We start from the raw sequence: 17196 nt of genomic DNA, 5'->3' as shown, positions 1-17196 counted from the left end.
GGCACTTCATAAATAAAAAGCAACTTCCAAGATGGGCTGGGTGGGAATCGAACCAGGGTCTCCGGAGTGTGAGACGGAGACGTTACCACTGAGCCACGAGTTCGATGCTTCAAAGCGGTACAAAAGCGCCTCTAGTGAACGCGGTGTTACCTTAGAAGGCTCAGGCGTGCCTCGCTTGCTGAGGCGCGCATTTCGTTGTCGCGCCGAACGCTGCGTTGCTTGACGCTCACCGCGTCCGATGCGGGGCGCGTTGTCGCTGCGCCGTAGCCCAATACCCCTTGGCGGGTCGACGGGAACGCTGTCGCGTTCCACTCTTGAAGGCGAAGCTTAAGCGTCCTCCAATTTTATTTTTCATCTTTTCTGCACCGACCACAGCTTTACCGATACCCGCCGTGGTTGCTCAGTGGCTATGGTGTTTCGCTGCTGAGCACGAGGTCGCGGGATCGAATCCCAGCCACGGCGGCCGCATTTCGATGGGGGAGCGAAATGCGAAAATACCCGCGCATACTTAGCTTTAGGTGCAAGTTAAAAGAACCGCAGGTGGTCCAAATTTCCGGAGTCCTCCACTACGGCGTGCCTCACAATCAGAAAGTAGTTTTGGCACGTGAAACCCCATAATTTTTTTTTTCGAAACAAAAGCTTTACCGATTGGATTGCAGGACCCCAAAAGCAAGGCCGTGTCCTTGGCGCAGCGACAGCCCCTGAGCGTTGAACCAGGTCGAACGCGCGCGCACTGCGCGTGGAGCCAGAAGCCGCAGTCGGCGTCGGTGGTACACACTGCGGCAGGAGGCGCGCGCGTGTCATTCTCTACGTGCGCGGGACACCTGCGCAGCTTGTACATTTTTTTTTAACACCTTGACCCTTGTGTGTACCGTGCGTGCCAGAAGCGCTGAGCAGCCCGGTGCACCAGACCAGGAGCAAGCATTTACCAACCAACACACTAGCGCCGTAACTTTGATAAATTGCACGGGCTATAGACCGTTTCATCGGGCGAGGAGGATAGGGCGCGCGGAGAGCCTTTCCTCCTCTCTGGCTTGGGCGATCCGGCGCGGCGCTGCTTGATAGTATTGCTGTCGCGTGCAGCGGAACGATTTCGAGATGTTTAAGATGGTACTTATGCTATCTTCGGCTGGTCGTTTCTGAGCACTCTGGAGCGCTCTCGCGAGCGGCGTTGTCTTCGGCTGGTTGAAAGAGGGTGCGCGCCCTGCGTTCGGCTGGTTCTTCTCGATTGCTCTCTATCTTGGAGCGCTCTGAGGCGCTCCGAGCCCTGTGGTCGGAGCAGTCATCGAGACTGAAACGTCATCGCAGCGCCGCGTCGCTGCTGTTGGCGACGGCCCACCGTAACCTTGGCAACCCAGGCCACTGCATGCTGGCGTCTCGACGAACGTTGGTCCCGCCGGCACGTCCGCCGGTTTTTCCGGCAGCGCCGGGAGCTTTGGATAGGCGAAACATCGGACGATGGCAGTAGTCACGTGGTTTCGCATCAGCAATTTCCTCCTCCGAGAGCGAGTCGCACGTTCGGCTTGCGCGCTTGTCCCCTATCTTTGAGCTCGGGAAACGACCGATCTACCCGACCCTGCTTCGGGGCATACAGGCGACCAGTCGAAGATACCATTAGTGAAATTTACGCCATGTCCGTTCATATAAGGTCGTCAGGGAAGCCTTTCGGTGCATCGGTAACTACAGTAGGCGGAAATATCTCTTGGGGGCGCAAAAATGTAACGCGTTTTATCAACCGCGGTGTACGCACATTATCAGTCACGGTGTGTGTATGTGTTGTGAACTATTTTGCTTATATCGGTTTTAATTTAACAAAGAAAACCGGTGACTGTATTAGCAGCATGAAATGGTAAATCTGCTCAATATCTGATCGCTTGGCGTAGGGAGTAAAACATAAAGCATAAGAGCGAATGCTAGTGCACGGCCAACCTAAGGCAACCACGAAACATTTAAGCGGCAGGCACTATCAAATATTTGTGATGCACCGGCATCGTTCTCGCGCATTTCAAGTCTAGTAGGCTTCAAATTACCACATGTCTACGCTAGCCTTCCTGCATGAGGCCGATGGCGCTGCTCAACACAGCGATAACTGCGGTTGGTGAACCAGCAAGGTACATATGTAAGCTGTGTGCTTCGGAATTGCCTTTTTGGCTTGCATACAGCCATAATATATGAGAGATCTCATAAAAAGAATGCGATGCCTATTTTTGAGGACAAAATTTCCGTAATACGTGTGAGTGCGTCGTAGAGAACGGAACGAACACAACCGAAAAAAAAATCGGTTATCATCCTCCTTCTCGAAAAAGCAAGAGAAAACGGGCTAACGCCTCAATAGGGCCTCGCATAGTCACACCGCACAACGTTTATAAATATATAACCGCTGATGCCGTATGCTTGGACCATGCAGTATATAGAACAAAGATATATGTAATCCAGCACCTACCACTGCTTAGGACGCTCGCGCAGTTCGTAAACTGTCCCTTTGCTGGACAAGCTTAATTCAGACTGTAAGGTATGCTGCTATTACTTGCCAAAACTATTTTATTCAGGGGCAGAAACCTCATCCATCGAACCAAGTAGTCACGCAATGTAACCTGCAGCGATCAGTTTGAACGCTTGTCAAAGTATAACATCCCAGCTCCTATCGTAGCAGAACGGTACCCACGCTCACGCTGTTACGATCGTCGCGTATGTTTCATGGCTCCTAAACCGCAGCTTAGAAATAGAGGCTAATACTGCAATACGGTCACATTAGTGATTGGAACATTCAGAAATGCACAATTGATCTCCGAGGCTGATTGTAGACTCGAATACGCGCGCACACATCGCGCTGCGTGTTCCGTGCACCTCAACGCCAGCAGAAATTCCGGCCATGGCGCCTTAAACCACTTCAGCACGTCTCACAAAACCGTTTACCACGTAGAATACGCACGTCATACTAAACAGACCGCACGACCACGAAAACAAACGCCAGAACCTACTGCCGAGCGTATATCTGCCACGCAAAAAACCGCTTTCACCCAAGCCAGTATGGCGCTGCTCATAGGCGGCGCCACTGCGCTCACGATATGGCGGCGCCTACGAAAAAACGGGCTATAGTTACTTCGTCCGCAGAAGTGAAGCCGGAAGTAGTGACGTCGTGGCAATTTGGGATGAGTCGTGGCAGTAGCAACAGCTACCCTGCCGGCCAACAATTAAAAATTTGCTCATCTCTACCGCCTTTGCAACATCCGTTAAGTCATTGCACATTTATTTATTCGTTCCTTCGTTTGTTTCTTTATACCAACAATCTTCTATGTTTCTGCTTGCTTTCACTCAGTGCTTAAAAGAGCGCTGAAACACGTTTCTAACCAATCATAAGATGGTCTTACTATCAAATTAAGTCGCCCCACGAATCCCATACCGCAAAATTTTTTCGAATCCTTTTACTATAAGTCGAGTTATCGTACTGCTACTGCTCCGCTAGCGCGCTGGAAGCTACACAGCGGAGAAGCCAAGACGGCAAAGCCCCGGTGAGAGCATGAGTGACGTGGCGACGAAAGGGCTCGTTGCGACACCCCGCGGTGGCCGCGGCAGACTAGGCTACGCAGTATGCACGCTGCGATCTCGGAGGCCAAGTGCAGCAGACGCAGCTACGCGAAGTGCGAAGATGAAATTATTTTTACGTCGTTTTGAGATCGCGGACAAGCGTGTTTTTCATTTGTTTAACTCAACGTTAACAATTATGTACTGCTGAGAATGCTCTCGCGATTACGAAATCAGCCAATTGTCCGCCAGATGCTTTCGATGACGAGCTCGCGGATGCGAGAGCAAGCGACCGTTTGCTGCATTTCACGCGAGATTGCGAATATTCCCTGCTGCATGCGGTGCAATGATATTTGGCTAACATGTTCGCAAGAGCTTCGTTAACAGATCGGTAACATTTCTTTTACTATGTTCTTAAAGTGTTTCAGGGTCATTTAATTTATTACTCTATTAATAAATACGTAAACACTTTGTTTCCACTTTTCTGCACATCTTCCTGCTTTCTTTATTCATTACATTCTTCGGTAGTTATTTTATTCGTTGATTATTTCTTTCATATGTCACAATTCATTCTTACAGTAAGGAAGAGACAAGATGGAGTTCCAGTAACCTTTAACTGTCCTTTACTTGTCAATCAATCAAATCATTCTATCAATCACACAAATTTAATTTTCACTGAAAGCAACACATTCTCACTTCGAAAATCGGTGGTCAGAAACAAAATCCGCATCTGCGCTGCTTGATTACACTCTCGCCACCCGTAACGCAGCAAGGACCCGGCGATTTGCTATATGGTTCAGCTATACAAACACATCAAGTTATAAAAATTATCATACAATACCGTTATGCACATGGGTAGTTACAAGAACGATTACATGGTATGCATATTTCAGTGTACAATTACACACGTTAGGAGTTCATTAAGTTACTCAAACAGGTGAAATAAGTTTTCTGTACTAATTAATGGCTAGAACGTTAACATCTTTCCTGTATAGCTGATTCAGTATGGTCACAGCGCGTATTCAATTATATCCCATAAAGGGTGCGGGAGAGAGGAACGTAGTACGGCAATTCGTAGTTCAAAGAATAAGAAGTATTTTTTCCTAAGACTCCTCGTCCTCGCCTTGCATCGATCCTCGTGTAGCGCTGTTTTATAACTCCACATTATTATTGCGATAGCACTTACAGCGACACTGCAGGCGAATTTTCGCCGTCGGCGTCGGCGTGATGTTCCGTATAAAGTTCAACTGCCAAAAAAAGATCGCGGTCACGAGCTGTATGCTGTAGGGGCGAGGGAAAGCATGTGAGGACGACCCTAGAAGTATGGTGGCTTGGTGCGGCTAAAGCCCCTTAAGCTTCGTAAAGTAGTGCCACGCTTTGAAGAATGCCGCCTCCTCGCGCACTCTGGCCGAGACCGACGTCGCGTCGCTATTGGCCTAATAGCATCACGTGAGCCTTCGCGCCGTGCATCAGCGCCATTTTTGCTCGAGAAGCGTCAACGGAGTGGCGAGGAGCGCATGTGGGCGCCGTTGCTACGCTCGAGCAGTGTAGGCGGCGCCATGGTCGAGGAGGGAGCGTGGAAGAGAGGAGAAACGAGGAGGAGTGAAGGCGGAGGAGGAGAGTGTCGCTACTTTACGAAGTTTAAGGGGCTTTAGGTGCGGTGGCTTCTCGCGCGCGCGAGGGAGGAACGCGGCGAGTGGGCGTGCCGACTTTTTGCGTGCACTCTACGAGGGGAAGGGGAGAAGAAGCCGGGGGAGAGTAGCGCGCGTCTCCGCTTCTACTTCGGCTTCTGCTGCACACGGCGCAGCCGCGCGTCGTTATCTTAGAAGTAATGCGCGGTGGGTTCGAAGGTTAACCTGCCCATATGACTGATGGCTCCGTGAGCGCTGTGCTCTCGAGCGCCTAGTTTGCGTTGAAGCGAGATGTTTCGCGAATGAGAGTTCGCTCGCCACTGCTGCCGCGTTTCCTCACGCCAGCGTTCTGACAGCGAGTGTCCGCGGTCATCGAGTGAGATATGTGCTCATGCGTGTCTGTGCGCACGTGACACCGTGCTCGTTATTTAGTTATGGTAAGCGAACGTTTGCAGTTCGTACGGCCGATATAAAACTACTAGCCTTACTTCGCATAGCTGTCTAACAATTTTGCTATCGCAATCAACGGGCGCGTTAAGTTACCGCACCCACCGAACTCCAGAGCCACGCACTCGAACGCGTTTGGGCACGACGCCTTTGCAGCGTAGCTGAACGGCGATATTTTAGGCGATTGCGCCCGCGAACGCCCGAGCGCCATCTGGTGTTGGGCTGCTGAACACGAGGTCGCGGGATCGAATCCCGGCCACGGCGGCCGCGTTTTGATGGGGGCTAAATGCGATAACGCCCGTGTACTTAGATTTAGGTGCACGTTAAAGAACCCCAGGTGGTCGGAATTCCCGGAGTCCTTCACTACGGCGTGCCTCATAATCAGAAAGTGGTTTTGGCACGTAAACCCCATAATTTTTTTAGCACAGCGTCATCTGAACGAGGGTTACGCCGCTTCCGCATTCGCTATCGCACTTAGCGCGCTTTGTGAACGTGGCACCGCTGACAAGCCGCTGCAGTTCTTGATCCACGATGGCGAGCTCAAAAAACTGGACGTGCGGTGACGGAGGAAGCAACAGCGGTCTGCGTTTGTGAGGAGCAAGCTGTTCGCTCCGCTATCAGAGGTACCGTACACCGCAGGAATTGTATCTGCTTCGCGGTATGCCGACTGTGTAATAATTCATTGCATTGTAAGTTTGCATTGCCAAGGGTAGAGTGATGAAAAAAGTGACGTCAAAATCACTGTTGCGCACAAGGGAGCATCCCCCATTAGATTATATGGCAGTCGGGCCACTAGCATGACCTCATGGATACGAGTGAGCAGGCCTTGTGCTATCTAGGTGGGGCTGGCATGAGCCCCCGCGCACCATCTCCCAGGCTGTAGCACCTGGAGCTCGCTCCCTCATCGCGCACCGGAAGTCACGTTCCGCCGCTTAAGTTTACTTGGAGCGCGCTCTACTGACTTGAGAGAGTGCGCTCGAACTCCTAAGCCTAACGCGCCCAGTGCAGTTCGCTATAGTTTCGCATTTCCGCCGAAGCTGCGACTTTCTTCCCCCCTCCTTCATTCAATCCTTCGCGACATTTTTTTTTGCATGTGCTCTCAGCGATGTCTTAGTATGCTCCGGAAGTTTGGAGAACGTGCTGCGTTACCGTGGCGTTCGCAGACGGCAGCGCCTGCGGTTCCTAAGCCCAATGAGCCCGCGGGGCAGACGCACCTCGTGCCCTCGCATATGGAGCCACTGGTGCAGGTGGAGTCGTCGATGCAGCCTGCGAGCAGTCGACGACACATAGCGTGCGGTGGCGCCATTGATTCATGGAACGCCGCCGCGTGCTCTGGCAAAGCCTGACGTCAAGAATGCACTGACGCTGATCTGATGTCGCATTCCGCGAATGCAAAAAAACGCACACGCAAACACACACACACACACACACACACACACACACACACACACACACACACACACACACACACACACACACACACACACACACATATATATATATATATACATACATATATATATATATATATGTATATATCAGGGTGTCTAAAACAGGAAATTCGCAGGGATTTTGGATAGTCCTAAATACTCAGGGAAAACTCAGGGAATTTGTGCTTCTATCAGGAAAAATTAGCTGTAATTTTATTTAAAGGGAAAGAAAGTCACGGTAATGCTGGCTCGAGTAACAGAGACGAATCGTAACGAAACATGTCTGTCACCGTGTCGTACACTGGAGGAGTTGTCTGTCACCGTGAATCCAATGAAATTTCGGACGCAAGGACCCTTCGCCGTCTGATTTTCTTGCGCTTTTGCCGTGACCGCAGGTCCCAAACGGCAATAATCAAAGCCACCACCGCGGCAACGCTAGGCCTAGCTACTTCGACGTTCGCTATTAAGCTTCTTGCCGTTCGGTGCCGTATTTTCATTGACAGAAGTCACCGCTCTCAGCAATGTCACCGACTCCGCCTTTGTGGTCCCGCGATTAGCTTCGAAGCTCGGAACGTACGACGCGTTGCATAATGCCGGTTTCTGAAAGTTAGCTTCGCCTCAGTACAGAACTGTTACGCGGTGAAGCACACGCAAAAGTATTGCGATGAAGCGTAACAGGCGGGGGAAGCGGCGATTGCCACGGGGACACAGTATGTATTCCTTAATTATACACGCGTGCACCCGCCATTTCCTATCCCAGTACGAGCACCGGTATGCCTAATACGTGTACTGACAGGCCTTCAGAGCCTTTTCGGATGTGCCTACGGTGATTTGAGCTCTTAAAGGCAGTGAAAAACAAGAATTCATTTTTTCCAACAGCACGACTTTTCGGACGTTTTCGCGGCCCCTAAGCAGTCCGAAAAATCGGACGTTGACTGTACAACTGACCAAGGGGATGCTTCAAATATTCCGTGGGCCGAAAGTGTGGCGGAAGGTGGACAAGAATAGAAATGACCTACGCATTGACGAATGACGGGGAAAGAAGCGCGCCGCCGATTCTCTGAAGGAGCTCTAACAAAAAAAAAAAGCGTTGGATAACGCTGCGACGCAGGTGTCCCTCTTCTAAACGAAAATAAACTCTTTAAAGCAGTGAAACGCAACACTGAGATGTTGTGCGCGGGCTAAGAGTGTGTTAGAACAGTTGAGGTCGACTTTGCAGCTGTTGAGGGAGAATCTCACCTGCTACAAAGTTCGGGCCTCATACCAATGAATTCGCTATCAATTGCTAGAAATAGCTCATATTCAAAAAATATTCGCTTTTTTATGCATCTCCTTTTTATTCGTATTTGAGAATGTTCGACTCGATATCCAATGGGTTTTACCGTTGTCGCTGTGCATTTTACTAACCCATTCCTTCTGTTTTATTTTTGAATAAAGGAAACACTACTCCTTACAATTCGAACTTTATTAAGTCGATGTTTTATTTTTTTTAATATGCTTGCGAGAGAGTGGCAGCATCACGTGACATGGCGTCAGCCCGTCTTGACATAAAACAAAGTTGTGCGTCACTTAGCGAGCTTTGCGAGGACCATATATATATATATATATATATATATATATATATATATATATATATAGTAATGCCACATCCTTCATGGTCGCCGCGGGTATGTGCCAGGTGATGAAAACGACGCTGAAGTAGCGCGCGAGTAGAAAAACAGAGACGGCGACGGCGGCGCGTTGACTGCGCCGATAAAGTGCTTTTGCAAGTCCTCGACACCGGCTTTCCCGTGTCCTACTAGACTTTAACACTGGTGGAGGTGCGGGGTAGGATTGCCTCATCATCGGCACCCCTTCGCGGCGACCATTGAGGATATGGCATTATATATATATATATATAATATATATAATATATATATATATATATATATATATATATATATATATATATATATATCTGTGTGTGTGAACGAGAAGAAACGGAACCGCGCGAGGGGCCCGATTTTTATTAATCATGTAATAATAAGACGGCAAGTATATGTAAGGCTAAGCGTTCATGGCAACTGTATCGGTGTTTGAGTAAGGCTTGCAAATAGGTTATGCGGAAGCCCGCAAGGCAAAAAAAGTTTTATCGAGAAGAAATTTGTCATCCAGCCGAGTGCGCCCCACTAAGAAAACCCAAACGAGTTTCTCAGACAGAAAGCTTCGCAGGTGACGAAAAAAAAATTGGTTAATTCCTCTTTCAGGGAAATTTTTTTCATGAAAGTGAAACTCGTATTCCAAGAAGCAGTGGGCACTTTCGTTGCACATAAACGGAGTTTATAAATATGTGCACAGTCTTTTATTAACCACCGTTTCGCTCGATGGGGCGAGGCAGTGGCGTGCAACAGCAAGCGCGTGATACTTGCGCTGCTGCTCTCCCTCTCCTTTCTTTTCTCCCCTTAAACCCGTTCCCCTGTGTAGGGTAGCAAACCGGACGTGCGTCTGGTTGACCCCCCTACCTTTCCTTCCTTCCTTTTCATCCCTCCAGCCTTGCGCTGCTGGCAGCGTAAACAGCACCCCACGGGCTACCGCACGCCTCATCGGTATCCATCCGACACGATGTTAGGTGCGCGTGTGGCGAAATTGCGTCGTTAGAGCTCTGGAGGCATCGCTCTCGCTCGCCCATGCACGGGTTCAAATGTGACCCAACGCAATGCCACCGAGAGTTGTCGGGTATCACTTTCGAAACGAACAAACAAACGCGCAAGGAACCGTTGTCAGATGGGAAGAGGACTTGGCACCTTTGTAGGCGCCGCGTGCAATTAGCGTTCGTGTACTCATCAACCCAGCATCATTCGATACATTCACCCCGGTTCCCCCCCCTCAACCCGGGTTGACTGGGCGGGGGGCTTTAATCGGGCCAACGGTCCTTACCGGACAAGGGGGCTGTTGTGGTGCAGCAACACAGAGTTACTGCACTCAGCACACAAACAGCCATGTCGGTCTTACAGGACTCAAGCCTGACTGACCCTCGGACTGCCTCGGCGCAAAAGAGGCCAAGGCATACAACCATGGAGAGCACCAAAGCCGTCCGCGGAACAGCGCGACCAACCAAGGGTGTGCCACCACCGGTTCCAGCTCTGGGTTCCATTGAACCAAACAAAACACCGTAGATCGACTGGCACACACGGCCGAGTCGAGCGACCTTAGGAGCATGCATCACAACTTAATGGATAGCTTTCCACCTGACTCATCAAAAATCACTGCAGGACGGGCCCACACTTCGAGAAACTTCTCGCCCAAGCGGTGCCGCTCCCGAGTGAGATGGAACCAGACCTCCTTCCGTACTTTCGCAAGCACTTCGTGAAGGCCCGGTGCTCACTGCATCGCGGCGTGCCAACCAAACTTGGTAGGAACACTCGGCGAGGAGAAGCACGAACTGGTTGAACGCCTGATTAGGCAAAGGGTGCAAAAATCGAACTGTCTGATGAGGGACGCCTGGGAGATTAAAAAGACTAGCAATCGTACGGAGAAGAGCTGCAGGAAGCAAACACTGCGCAAAAGCATGAACCGAGTCCTCACGAGCGCCACAGAACGGGCCCACTCCTCTAGCCGGGACGGCTGTGAAGGGCCTGTAGCCCAACGGCAGGCGCGCCAGGCGATACATGAAAGTGGCTCACCTAGCGTCGAGGAAACTCGCCGTGATGAGCTTCCAGTTTGGCCTGTGAATGGACAGGTCATACATTTGGCAATGCGGGGGGAGGCCTGGGGTAAGGATGTCTACTAATTCTTGGTGTGGAGTTGAAACTACGTCGATGTCGGGGCGAACCGTGCGGAGGCTTACCAAAGAGTTGGCAGCCGCCGCATAAATGGTGGACGGGGTACCTGAACGAGGAACACAGTGGGAAAATGTGCTCTGCGAAAACAAGCGGAGTCGGGTGCTAAGGAAAAGCGAGGTAAAGTTTCGAGTCAGGAGCATATCCGAGTTAAGAGCGATCTGTGTCCATCTGACGTGTAGTGCAGTAGCCACGATGTCCAGGTCGGGAATTCCGAGTCCTCCCTTATCCCTGGGCAACTTGAGCACCCGCCTAGCTACACAACCATTTGTACCCTTCCAAAGGAAGCGAAAGAAGACCCTCTCCAAGATAAGTTTGGTTCGGGTTGGAACAGGAGACACACACGCCACATACGTCAGGAACGAAAACAAAAGTGAGCGCAGGATTGTAGCTCGAGCAGTCAATGGGCATGACAACGCGCTGAACTCCTGAATTCTGGTTTCAAGCTTCTCCTTAGCCTGTTGCCAGTTTTCAGGAGAACACGTCAGAAACATCATCGCTTTTTGGACGCCGACTGAGTGAAGTCGCGACACAACTTACTGTGCCAGCATCTTCACTACCCCATACTTGTCCAGGCTCTCGGCAAGCTTTTCTACCGAATTACTCAGTGATGAAACAAATCCTACCTAAATATGCGCTATGCAGCAAGTATAGATCATCAAGAGCGCAATTCCTTTAATAAAAGAAACCTTTCTATCCATTGCGCGCCTATTTTTCTTATCATTAGCTAGGCACAATACGGCAATGTATTGACCGCCAAGCCAATTCTAAGCGCTACCAGCTTCACTACCCTTACAGGTGTCGGAGATGCCCACCATCTTTCTGCAGGTTTACTCAGTGATAAGACCCATATGGTACCTAAATATACTAAATTGCTACGAATATACGTCATGAAGCACATTGTCAATTCATTTAATAAAGCAAACCTTTCTAACCTTTAACTGCCTACTTACCTAATCATTACGTTGGCACATAAACGGCAAAGTATTGCCATTTCGCGGGTCAGCGTGAAGACGATTGCGTGACGTACGTACATGGGACGGGCTTTCGGTGGAGCCCGGCGTAGAACGCATTCCGAGTTAAAATCGTTCTGTTTCGGGCGTCGAAGGCGCGAGATTCACCTGATTTCCGCGGGGCAGTCGCAATACCGTCCCGAGCTAACCAGGAGAAATAGATCGTCAGACCTACAGGCTAAAGTAATCTGCAGCTCGAAGCACAGTGGTACTGAATCTGGCAATTTAGTTCCGCTGACGCCCTCAAGGTGGAGGAAGCTTCGTGAAAGGGCAAATTGCCGCATTCGGACGGACGGCAAGTATAGCCCTTTAATGAACCTTCCTCCACCTTGCCACTTTTTGCAGAACTGATTCTCGTACCGTATTCGGCGTCCCTGTGATTAGAACTGTCGGGTAATCCGGTCTCGCGCTGTCATCCGCTATAGCCTTCTCGTTTGCTCAGGTAGCAGAGCGACTGCTACGGAAAGGCGTTGGTCCCGCGTTCGATACCCAGGAGCGGCGCGAATTTTTTTCTTCAATTTCGAAGCTTTCCTTCTGAGAAATCCTTATGGATTTCCGTCACAGTTTCTTTTTTTTAAATTTCATGGTGGTCCCAGTAAGTGCTCCATTACAGAACTCAAGTGAATTATTTGGACGTTTATGCCGGCGACCGGCCTTTATCGAGACTGATCTTACGGACAAAATGGATGCCACCGTCATACTGCTCGGTTGAAGCAGATACGTATATAGCGAGTTACGAAGTATTATTTCTGAGAATAAAACTCAATTGGTAGAGCATCGCACGCGAAATGCGAAGGTTGTGGGTTCGCTTCCCACCGGCGGCAAGTTACTTTTTCATCCACTTTAATTTCCATTAATGTATCGTTTCTTTACTTCATTTATTAAGCACAAGTAATTTGCCCTATGTTGTCCTTGGTGTCAGTGTTTGTTGGCTTCTCATGATATGACTAATGAAAATCGGGCCCCTCGGTTAACCCCCCTTCCTTCTCGTTTATTTCTGAGAATGTTATTCAAGAACAACGTTACACAGTGGAATTATATGTCCCGGTAATCTTTTTTTTCGGATTTACGTAGAAATCGCTTTGGCAAAGCGTTTCGCACGAACTTGCTGTATTTACCTCTCGGGTAACCGCAAACTCCACCCACCAGCACCGTACCGACAATGCACGTGCATTTCCCCAGTAGGCACTCTAAGTTCCGGGATCCAATGCCACCCGTACAGTCAGCCTTGTCCTTGCAGACTGTTACAAAGAAAAAAAAAAGAATGGAGAGGACGCGCCGAATCAGTGTCGATATCCTGACCTGATAGCAGGGCGTTAAACAACTACAAACGCAATTTTATTGGCGGAGCCAATATATCCGAGGCTGTTATAGGAAGAACGTAGCGTGAACAAACATGAAAGGCAAAAAAAAAAAATGAAACACCATATGAAAAAAAAAAACAGGAAAATGAAGCCAGGGACAGCATTCGGAAAATTTTTATGTTTATTGAAATATGCAAATAATAGGGAAGAAAAAAAGGAAAGGAAAGCGCGCGAAAAGCCAGCAATTTGCCACATGTGCAAGCTGTGTGCTTGTGTGTGCGCGTGTGCGTTTGTGTTTTCTTGGGGTACGTGTAAAGACGTGCGTAACCAGTCGTTGCGCTACCGTGAAAATGATGGGTATAATTGCCTGGATTTGCCTATAATCGCTCTTGCGGCTTCGGACGTCATCATGGAGTTCCTTATTGCGCCTCATCTTTCTTCATTTGCAAGCTGTACTCCTTATCGCGGCTCATCTTTCTCCATCTGCAAGCTGTACTAGTTTTATAATTCCAACAATGTCGTATGAGACTCTGCACACGTGCTTAATAATTGCAGATTGCATTTATAACGCCGTTTTCTGTAGAAAACGATCAATTTGCAGTGTATACAAAGTCGCCCGAAACGAGACAAAGCAGTGTTTAGGCCAGTCCGCGTGCTAGACAGAATTGCAATGTTGACCGAACTGTCAGACTTCGAGCCCAATGGCACCGAAGTTCCTGCTATAGCGATTTCTCTAGGAAACTGCATGCAATTTCTACACGTAATTGCCATGCTGACTGAACGGTCACACTTCCAGAGCTCCCGCAGGCAGTAACATAGAAGTTCCCGCTAGCAAATGTTGTTTTCTTCTAGGAGAACACATGTATGATTAAAGCAACCATGCAGATAATCATGAACCACAAAGTGAACTCACGCTTGGTGCAGTACAGCTCGCGGCTCTGGAACCTGTTGCCGGCCCCACACTCGCAGTGACCATTGGTGCAGTTACTCATGAACCTTCGGCAGTCCCAGTTGTTTTCGCAAAAGGTGTCGCCAGTGTCTACGTGCCAGTAAAAAAAAATTGGCTGAAGGCTTAGCTTGGTTAAGCCTGGAAGATTGCGATAGCAGTACCCTTGGCTGCGCCTTGTTTCGGCTGATGGTGTGGACGTGGTTGCCCTTTGTTGAACCTATGGCTATACACCATCCGACATAGCGCAAGGCAGCGCGCCGACCACTGCGAGGAGCGGAGCTGTAGCCCCATTTATCCTCTTAGGGTGACGTCACACCAGCGAACGCCCCCTCTCGGTAGCGCCGCAGCAGCGGCGCGCAAGGCTTCGCCTCCACCATCGATGCCGCGAGCTGGGGCCCAGTCTCTCAGTCTGGCGTGACGTCACACGGTCACGTGACGCGCAGCTGTGTAAGGAGGCGCCACGACCACCGATGTGCCGAAAGTGCGAGCAGTATTGCTTTCGCAATAAAAAAGGATGATGAAAACGACGTGCAGCACGAAGGACAAAGACTGCGAGAGACACTACGCTGTGTCTGTGTCTGTGTGTGAATCTCAGTCCTTGTTCCTTCGAGCTGTTCGTCATTTTTGTCATGAATCGCCAACTAGCCCAAGCAACCACCTTAAAAAAAAGATGTCCGAGCTTTGCGTGCGTGACGTGAGCCGGCTTGTGCCGAAGTCCTTGGGGCTCTTTCGTCTTCCAACGCAGACGTGCTCGTGCGCTTCGAGTATGCGAAGCTATTAACTTTGCACGTTCTCTGATTACGCTGCTTCCCGAGATGTCTCTACCGGCGTATCCGCTGCCATCGCCTCTTCGGTAATGTGGTATTGCACAAACGGTAGTGCGTCTAAAGACAAGACGAAACTCTCTGCTCGCTGGAGAGATTTGGCGCTACCGTATTACTATGCACAAACAGTTGTGAGCCCGTGTGCGGTGATGGCGTTGACGATTTATTGGCATCGCCTTTGAAACTGGGCTGTAACAGCTAGTCACCTAGACTGCTTGAGTTAATCAGGTACGCTAATGCATGCTTTTTATTCCACCTTCTCTGTCTACCGTGTACCGCTGCCTACGCCTGTAATGGATCTGGTCGTATCCGTCTCTTTCACTTTTTTTTTATACTTCCATCCACTTTACATCCAAGCTCGTATGGAAGGTGCACGTCACTATGGGTCTCACTGGGTGAATATTTTCGCGTTCTATTACGATGGGCTGATAGGTCTGATTTGTCCTGATGGGCTGATTTGTTCTGGCATGTTACTATCCTCAGGCAACCATATCGGAAACAACGCTGCAGGTTAGCGACATCTTGTGACACCTCGTCTAACCACAGGGCCTTAGACACGTTTTCCTCTTACGTGAGTGTTCTTGACATTGTTAGACACTTTTAGAATAGTGTTAGTCGCCATGCGTGCGTTAAACGCAAGCACCTTTGCGGGAAGTTACAACGGTGCGCTTGCTGTGAATACTTTTAGTTTTACGTATACGGGAACGCAAACGTAAGGAACACAGGGCCCTGCATCTCTCGCTGCGCCTGTTCGAAAACAAAGTTTTACGCTCACCGTTGCACTGTTCTTCAAATATTGCTGAAAGATCGCATTTTGGAGTCAACGTCGTTTAGTATAAAACTCACCACAGTTAATTGTCCGGTGTCTAAGAAAAAAAATGCGAACTCACCTTCACTAAAGGGAATGCGAGCTGCTACAACGAAGACGCTAGCGCAAACTCACGTCGCCGCCTGCCGGCAGCTGCAGAAAGCAGTCGGCCAGGGAGGTTCGTTTGCCGCGTGTTCCAGGAGCGAACAACACGCGGCAAACCTCCCTGACCCTTCGGGAATTTTCGCTCACGGACACCGCCGGACGCCGACACCGGCTGTTGCGAGACGCGGGGTACCTGTAACGCTGCCGCGTCACATTACTCGCGGCGCCCAGCGCGCACTCACACGAGAAGGGCGTGACGACGATCGTCGCGTTGACCAATAGCGTTCCGTTTGGGAGCGTGTACGAAAGACTGGCGGACGCCGTGCGGCCGCCCAGGTCCATCCGGGAACTGGCGAACAACAATTTGCTACCGCTTGGGAAAAAAAAAAGAAAAAAATCGTCTCACATTATCGCGCATCTTGACCCTTGTTTAAAGCATACAGTTCATCTTTTAGACAATACATTTTTTTTAGGAAAAAGGCTATGATAACGAGACAACTGTCGTCTTCGCATACGAGCTCTACGGCGAGGCGGAAATAATTTGCCGCTGCTTAAGTTACTCTTGGAAGACTAACCTCCGTATTCAGAAATGCATCTTAACTTGAAGCCTATGCTTGACTTGATTTAAATGACGCCTATCGTGAACTTCCCAAAGGAAACACCATGAGCGTCTTGGGCACGTTCACGCCACGCGTCACTTATATCAAGTCAAGCACGGGCTTCAAGTTAGCATACATCTCTGAATACGGGGGTAATTAACGAGAATTGGTCAATTAACTTTTGTATTATTATTCACGTCGCGGCAGTTATTTACATGGAAAACCTTTATGGCGTCACAATTTGTGGCGTAACAGTTTTATAGAAATGCAATGAAATGCCGCATAATTTCAGACATTCGTAACCAGAACTGAAGGCCAGATCCAGGCAATGTGGAGACTGAGTGCATCCCGCTGCGCCTCAGATGTCAGCGCCCCGTAAAGAAGTGTGGGGCGACGGTTTCGGTGCTAGCATGCCGCGAAAAAAATTCCGACATGATTTATACCCAGCGGACAAGTGCAGACATTGCAACTATAGAGCCACCCTGGAGCATATCCTATGGGAATGTACGGCTGTAATACAGGGTAACGGTGATGCAGCCTCAAACAGCGACAGCCTCCGCGCGCGCTGGGAGTCTGCGTTGCTCAGCTCTCACCTGCAGCACCAACTCTGGGCCGTCCAGCGAGCCGAGGAAGCTGCCAAGGGCCAACAACCCTTGGCTGTGACCTAGGCGGGGTCCAAGCCCACCCCACCAAATCGCAGGGCACTGAATAAAGTTATCTGAATGAATGAATGAATGAATGAA

This window comes from Dermacentor variabilis, chromosome 8, assembly GCF_050947875.1.
Source record: "Dermacentor variabilis isolate Ectoservices chromosome 8, ASM5094787v1, whole genome shotgun sequence".
Classification (NCBI taxonomy): Eukaryota; Metazoa; Arthropoda; class Arachnida; order Ixodida; family Ixodidae; genus Dermacentor; species Dermacentor variabilis.
The sequence above is the reverse complement of the archived record's forward strand: the minus strand, read 5'-3'. Positions refer to the sequence as shown.